This window comes from Cherax quadricarinatus, chromosome 47 (genome assembly GCF_038502225.1).
Source record: "Cherax quadricarinatus isolate ZL_2023a chromosome 47, ASM3850222v1, whole genome shotgun sequence".
In the NCBI taxonomy this organism is placed as follows: Eukaryota; Metazoa; Arthropoda; class Malacostraca; order Decapoda; family Parastacidae; genus Cherax; species Cherax quadricarinatus.
Genome location: NC_091338.1, coordinates 17,821,724 through 17,829,536, shown reverse-complemented (window position 1 = coordinate 17,829,536; position 7,813 = coordinate 17,821,724).

The window sequence follows — 7,813 nt, the reverse complement described above, 5'->3', positions numbered from 1 at the left end:
GGGTTTTCATGTATGGGTGAGGAGGGTTATTTGTGTTATCTCAAAGTTCATGTTTGTGTGGTTGTTAATGATTTAGTCTGTGTAAGAACTGTTATTGTCTTTATCTATCTCTTGTATTGTATTGTTCTAAATAAAATATAAAAAAAAATTTATACCCTAAAATGAGTTTTATATATTATATTTTGTAATGTCATGTTTTAAATAAAATATATATAAAAAAAAAAAAAAAAACTGTGTGAATGAGCTGACCAGCTATCATTGTCTACTTTGGAACCTTAATCATACAGTCTCCTCACGCATAAAACTAAGCAAAGTTATGCGAAAAAAATTGGATTGTAAGTGAATACAACAAAAAAGCCTGTATACCATTTAATAAATTATTTAATAACGCTGTACACTAATATGATGTATATACATTTGTTATATTCAGCAGAAACGGTGTGAGGAAGCCATGATACTAACATAAGTGCAGAGGCAAGAAGAATACTGGTATACTGATTCCCACAAGCAACTACAGTGACAAGAGGAACACTGGTATATTGATTCCTACAAGCAACTACAGTGACAAGAGGAACACTGGTATATTGATTCCCACAAGCAACTACAGTGAGAAGAGGAACACTGGTATATTGATTCCCAAAAGCAACTACAGTGACAAGAGAAACACGGGTATATTGATTCCCACAAGCAACTACAGTGAGAAGAGGAACACTGGTATATTGATTCCCACAAGCAACTACAGCGAGAAGAGGAACACTGGTATATTGATTCCCACAAGCAACTACAGTGACAAGAGGAACACGGGTATATTGATTCCCACAAGCAACTACAGTGAGAAGAGGAACACTGGTATATTGATTCCCACAAGCAACTACAGTGACAAAAGGAACACTGGTATATTGATTCCCACAAGCAACTACAGTGAGAAGAGGAACACTGGTATATTGATTCCCACAAGCAACTACAGTGAGAAGAGGAACACTGGTATATTGATTCCCACAAGCAACTACAGTGACAAGAGGAACACTGGTATATTGATTCCCAAAAGCAACTACAGTGACAAGAGAAACACGGGTATATTGATTCCCACAAGCAACTACAGTGAGAAGAGGAACACTGGTATATTGATTCCCACAAGCAACTACAGCGAGAAGAGGAACACTGGTATATTGATTCCCACAAGCAACTACAGTGAGAAGAGGAACACTGGTATATTGATTCCCACAAGCAACTACAGTGACAAAAGGAACACTGGTATATTGATTCCCACAAGCAACTACAGTGAGAAGAGGAACACTGGTATATTGATTCCGACAAGCAACTACAGTGAGAAGAGGAACACTGGTATATTGATTCCCACAAGCAAGTACAGTGACAAGAGGAACACTGGTATATTGATTCCCACAAGCAACTACAGTGAGAAGAGGAACACTGGTATATTGATTCCCACAAGCAAGTACAGTGACAAGAGGAACACGGGTATATTGATTCCCACAAGCAACTACAGTGAGAAGAGGAACACTGGTATATTGATTCCCACAAGCAACTACAGTGACAAGAGGAACACGGGTATATTGATTCCCACAAGCAACTACAGTGACAAAAGGAACACTGGTATATTGATTCCCACAAGCAACTACAGTGACAAGAGGAACACTGGTATATTGATTCCCACAAGCAACTACAGTGACAAGAGGAACACTGGTATGTTCAGGAAGAAGCTTCTATGAAAGCTTGTCCAGGGCATAAAAAAAGCTTATTATGCAGAACATTTCGGACAAATTAGGTTAATTTTGTCCCCAAGGTGCGACCCACTCCAGTCGGCTAACACCCAGGTACCTATTTATTGATAGGTGAACAGGGACAGCAGGTATCTTAAAAACGCTCAGTTCTTCCACCCATACTGGAGATCGAATCACGGACCTGTATGTGTGAGCTGAGTGCACTACCAACCGAGCTACGGGACACCTCGAAGTAGTGAAACACACACATGCGAGGACAGTTAGGGTAGGAACTCAACTTTAATTTATAAAATACTACATTTTATTCAATAAAAAATTAAGGATGATTAGTGAAACAATGGAGCCATTAGTAGGAACTGGTTGGTGGGGGGGGGGAAGGGTAGAGGTAAACATGATGTGGAAATTAAATTAATGGAAATTAAAGGACCCCAATGGAAATAAGTCACTCTATCTGACTTTTTTGGGTTATCCTAGGTTCTCTACACATATGCTGCTATGTATGAAAACTCTATGTAACTGTATTTGTGTATACCTGAATAAACTTACTTACTGTGATAGTTGTCAGACATAACCTAGCGTTCAAAAACTGTTTTAGTAAAAGTAGTGATACTGTGTAATATATATATATATATATATATATATATATATATATATATATATATATATATATATATATATATATATATATATATATATGCGCTAGCCAAAGCCAGTTCAGCATGTACAACATGGGTTCGACTCCTTGGCTAGCAGTGTTGTTATTGATCAAGACCACTCGTTCGTGGTTACAATAATATATATATATATATATATATATATATATATATATATATATATATATATATATATATATATATATATATATATATATATATACAATTCGCAAAGAGGAGAAATTATTTACAAACTCTCTCTACGTCCACAGCAGGACTCGAACCTGCAAACTCCGTATCAGGGATCTAGCTCCGTGGTAAAGTACTGGTTACTCTAATACAGAGTTTATAAGTTCGAGTCCTGCTGTGGACGTAGAGACAATGTTTATATATATATATATATATATATATATATATATATATATATATATATTATGCATGCTAGGAATTATAAACGTAGAAATTAGAGAAGTTAACATCTGCAAACATGCAATAAAACCAAAATAAGTTATAATGATAGCGTATAGGATGTCAGTCGCTAGTCTTGTAGTCACATTCTCTGGATAACAACTCGTCGAATTTTGGATTAAAATCAGTGTAGTTAACGTCCTCTGACATTCTTAAAGCACCACAGTTTATTAACTGAAAGGTATACGTGTATGTCTCTCAGTACATATAGGCTAAGCGTTTAATTTTATCCCAGTTTTAGGAATTAAAGTGTTCGTGTCTGGTGGTGAAAAGGTTACTGTTGCAGCCTTAATGGCCCTTGCGTAGTTAATACGCTATAAACCCCATTAACCAAGCACTGGTGGGTATGTGGAGGGGGGGGGGGGAGGAAGACCTCGTTCATAGAAGAGGTCATAAGATCAGGAGTTACACCTCGTCCTCCAGTCTCGTGGAAACACCAGGGAGGCTTCACTAAGCCTCTCCACGGCAGTCATGTTGTAATATATGTGAGTTATTGAACACTTTGTGGTACGTTGTGATACTTTCCCTCAGTGATTGTGTGAACATTAATGTAGGTGAAGAATTAAAATTATTTAGTGTCGGTACACTGATGAAAGAACCCGGTTGATTTGCAAGAGATTTAATTTGTGACAGATGTAATAGTGGCTGGAGGTGTAGGTTGAGCTGGGAGACTTCACCTGGATAAATTAAGAAGACTACAGCCCCGGACGTCGTCTCAGCTGAGGAATTTACTGAAGCTAAGTTAATTAAATGCTAAGTAGTTGTGATAACCTTCGCCAAGTTAGTATGTTCAGCTTGACACACACGTACCATATTGATAAGTTATGCTGCATAACCGTTACCTTTCAAGGACAGACGATGAAGGGCTCTTGATCTAAGGAACTGAAACAACTCTTCCCTACTTCAAGAAACACCATGGGTCATAATGCATATTTTTCCCGAGACAAATCCATTAGCAATTTATTGTGTAAATAACAACCAAGTTATCTATTCCACGGGAAAAATAGATATTCGTTATGAAAATTTCTTACGCGAGTCAAAATAAGAATACAATTTGTTAATTATTTTTTTATTAAGTGAATTGTGCAATGAAGACTAATATGTTGACAGTTTTAAAATGGTTTTCATCTATAATTGTGGATGCATCTTACGGTCAGGATGTTGCCCATTAATTTATATTTGTTTAGTGAAGTTAAAAAAAACTTTGGAATCGTTGATTATTATTATTATTATTATTATTATAATCAAAAAGAAGCGCTAAGCCACAAGGTTGGAATCGTTGAGATTCCCGAGATAACGAGAGAATGCCTCATCCGATTGGCTTCAAACTCTTATCACCTATGTGTTTATCAGAAAGCGAGACTTTTTCATTCTTACTGGGTTGTATGAGTTACAATTTATCAGTTACATTAAGTATATGATATTCATAAATAACCCGTTTTAGATCCAAGTCTGAAAAACGTCTTCATTAGCCTCTCCAGTGTGCGGGTTATTTGTATATTGTTCCAGTTACGGTATTGTGTTATTTGTTTTTAAGTGATATTGATTTCCATTCAGCAAGTAATGAATGCTTCATACCTCCTGCTTTAAAATATATTAACATGAAACACGGGTCGCCACCGAGCCCGAACAGAAATATTTATATTACCTATTCACTATAAAAAGTCATCTATTTAACTCTTCCAGAGCAGTGAAGTGTTTGTTATTAAGAGGCTGGACTAGTTATAGCCAACAGTTATAGACCAGTATATACACAAAGGTTAAGTAAATACAACAGGATTCAATGAAAATAGGTAGTAATTTGAATTATTTTTTTTTTTCAGATAAACAGGTTAAAGATTTGCTGCAGTAGTTTGTCTAATGTTTTACACTGATGACTACGTCGACACTTGTATAAACTAAATTATCCTGAAGAGTATGCGTTGGATCTTAGCTGGGAAGGCGAGACAAATCTAAGGAATTCTGTGACAAACATGATAGGCTAGTCACTTCTGGTTAACAGTGAACCCACTAACAATGGTTATAAATGACCATAATTTTTAAAGGGGTGGACCGGTAAGCCAGCGGAAGGCCTCGGTCAGATGACCAAAAGCTCCAAAGGCGGGTCATCATCTGACTAAGACCCGCGTCAGGAAACATTTGTCCTGTTTCCTGACGAACCTTACCTAACCAAACCTAGTGAACCCACTAGACGTGACCCCCCCAACTCTCCGCCGCAGTAGAGGGGTAAAAGGAGACCGTATAACACCACTTCTTCCCCTCCCCCCCAAGCTGTGCAGAGGGGGGTGCATATGCTGATATATTTCTACTTCCCAAGACTCTAGCTCCCTACGCGTGTATTGTTTATCTACTTTAAATTTTGCAAGTTAAACTTATTTAAGCTTCAGAACACAGGAGCCTCTGACATCCTAGTGAGCACGCCTCCAGTGAGCACACCAGGATGTCCATTGGATATCATAACATTGATTTAAATCAAATGGACGCATGCAATTAGTATAATACCGACGATTAGTTGTCATATACCGACATGGTTATCAACCAGTGTATAAAACGTGCAAGAAATTCTTGTCGGTCCTGGACCATACCACTTTACGGTCAGATTTTTTTTTTATAGTTTAACATCTTTGTTATGCACCCCATAACCAGCCTGTGAGCGGTAGTCAAACGACTAGAAGTACGTAATTGGGGGGGGGGGGGGGACGGGGGAAGCCTGCACCTCAGTGTTTTGATAGCTGAACAAGTTACAATGGTAATGAACTGTTTACATGTTTATATCTGGTTTCAGTCGTAATAAGTTATTTATGCAGACACACACGCACGGACGCACACACACACAGTGGTAATGCTTTATTTAAAATGAGCAAAATCAGGATATTTTTCCAGAATGGTTTGTCATATACCACTGTGGATAACAGACAGGAACAGTCCGAATCTTCATTCAATTTTCAGTGGGTTGGGTTGTGAGTTGTCCCAGATACTGTATTGTGACTTTTTTTTTAGACTGTCACTCTTGTTAATCATTGGCAGTAATTCTAAAAATTAGATATATATAATAAATACAGTACTTTGTTTAAGCGTGCACTCTTCAGTGTGACGGTATGTTTCCTGTGAAGGTCGTGATGTGTGGCACGAGTCACTATGTTGACCCTCTCCACTATGTGGCACCTGTAAGTTGATACATATCACTTTGTAACACCAGTCAGTGTATGCTGACCCTCAACACTGTGACACCAGTCACTGTATGCATCTAAGAATAGTTGTTTTACTGAAAATTGCTGATGTCTGACTGTGTATAGAAGTATCCACACATCACTTCAAGCATTAAGGATCCTTGGATCTATTTTACACGAGAGTGAGACTTCAAAGTTATCTCATTGGGTTTTTCTTCAGGGAGTCGTTAATAAACCTTTTGATTAATGCCAGCGTTGCGCAAGGATGCTTGCTTGGTTTATTGCTCTAATGTATCTATTTTAACGACCGTCAGTCTTAAGAAGAAAACTTTGCATGCAAAGAGAACTATAAAATTGTTATGGTAGTCGACCAGCTTGTGTAGACACTGAAAGACATGAAGTGTTGATTGGTATTTGCAACTTCTTCAGTGCAGTGTTATCCGTAGTTTTGTATGTTAATAAACGGGAAATTCTCCTGATGCGTGTGTTAAGAAATGACTTGTTAAGCGATAACTAGCATACCGACGCCATATACCCGTCACTGAATTTCCACACGATAACCAGACCTTAGTCCTTCATCTCATTTTGAAAGAAATCACGATTTAGTGTCCAAAAATCAGAGCCGAAAAACATTAAGAGCATTTATGCCAACACAGAATCTATAAAACATCTAAACTACAGGAAGTGCATTAAAGCACATTAGAGGTTCTCTCTGAACCGAAAGGAGAGAAATTGTTAGTTTAAATATGGAAACTATTCGACTATAACCCAGTTTGCACTCCACAGTAATATTCTAGAGCGAGATAGTCACGATTAGGTAAATGTCAGCACGGTGGTCCAGGACTCAACTTGCTACCATTATCTATAAGAAATATTTCTGGAGCAAAATTTTTAAGTTTTAAAGGGAAATTTGATCTACAGTGTCTTCTCGATCAGATAGACTGCGATGGCTAAGTAGGCTTAAGGGTCGCTGACAGCAACAGCCTGGTTGATCTGGTGATCATATATAAAGTCTTGCTTCAGAATGGGATGAAATAGTAGAACTCTCTCATTCTGTCAGTGATCATCAGTCCTTTAATAGCACTTGCAACAGCCTCACAACACAGGCACATTACTGCAAGGTAAGCAACCTAGTGAAAGCACTGGCCCAAAGCTAGCCCTAACTTGACCCTAAGATATGTACGTTGATCAACTTAAAGGTATATGATACCAGTATACGCTAGTCTTGGTGGTATTGTCTGTACGTCTATTCTGATTTTTTTTAATCCTACGGGTTTAGCGCTTCCCCCTTGACTATAATAATAATAATATTCTGATTTTTCACTAAGTCACTGATGGTATTGCATTAGCATTGTCTCATTGCTAACTTATCTTACCTAATGACAGACTGACACACGAAGATAACAGCCCCCCCCCCTCAAAGACTTAGTGAAAAAATCAGAAAACAGACAATACCACCACCAAGAGTGGTATGTTCATCATACCTTGCAGAGGTTACCACAAAAACACGGAGGCGAAACATTAAGAACACTTGCCCACACTTAACCAAAACGCCTGCAGATGGGACGATCAGAATAACGTCTTCATATAACATTGAACAGCAGTGGGACACATCGTGAAGTTTAATAAAGCTAAACTAACAGTTCCCATAAATGGCTAACGTAGATGCAGGTGCTTCGAAGCAGCAATAATAGCAACAACCAACATTCTTCCACAGATGCAAGGCAGCTGTAGAATATCCAGAACCTTGGCCAAACGATTGCTACACAACATTTACACC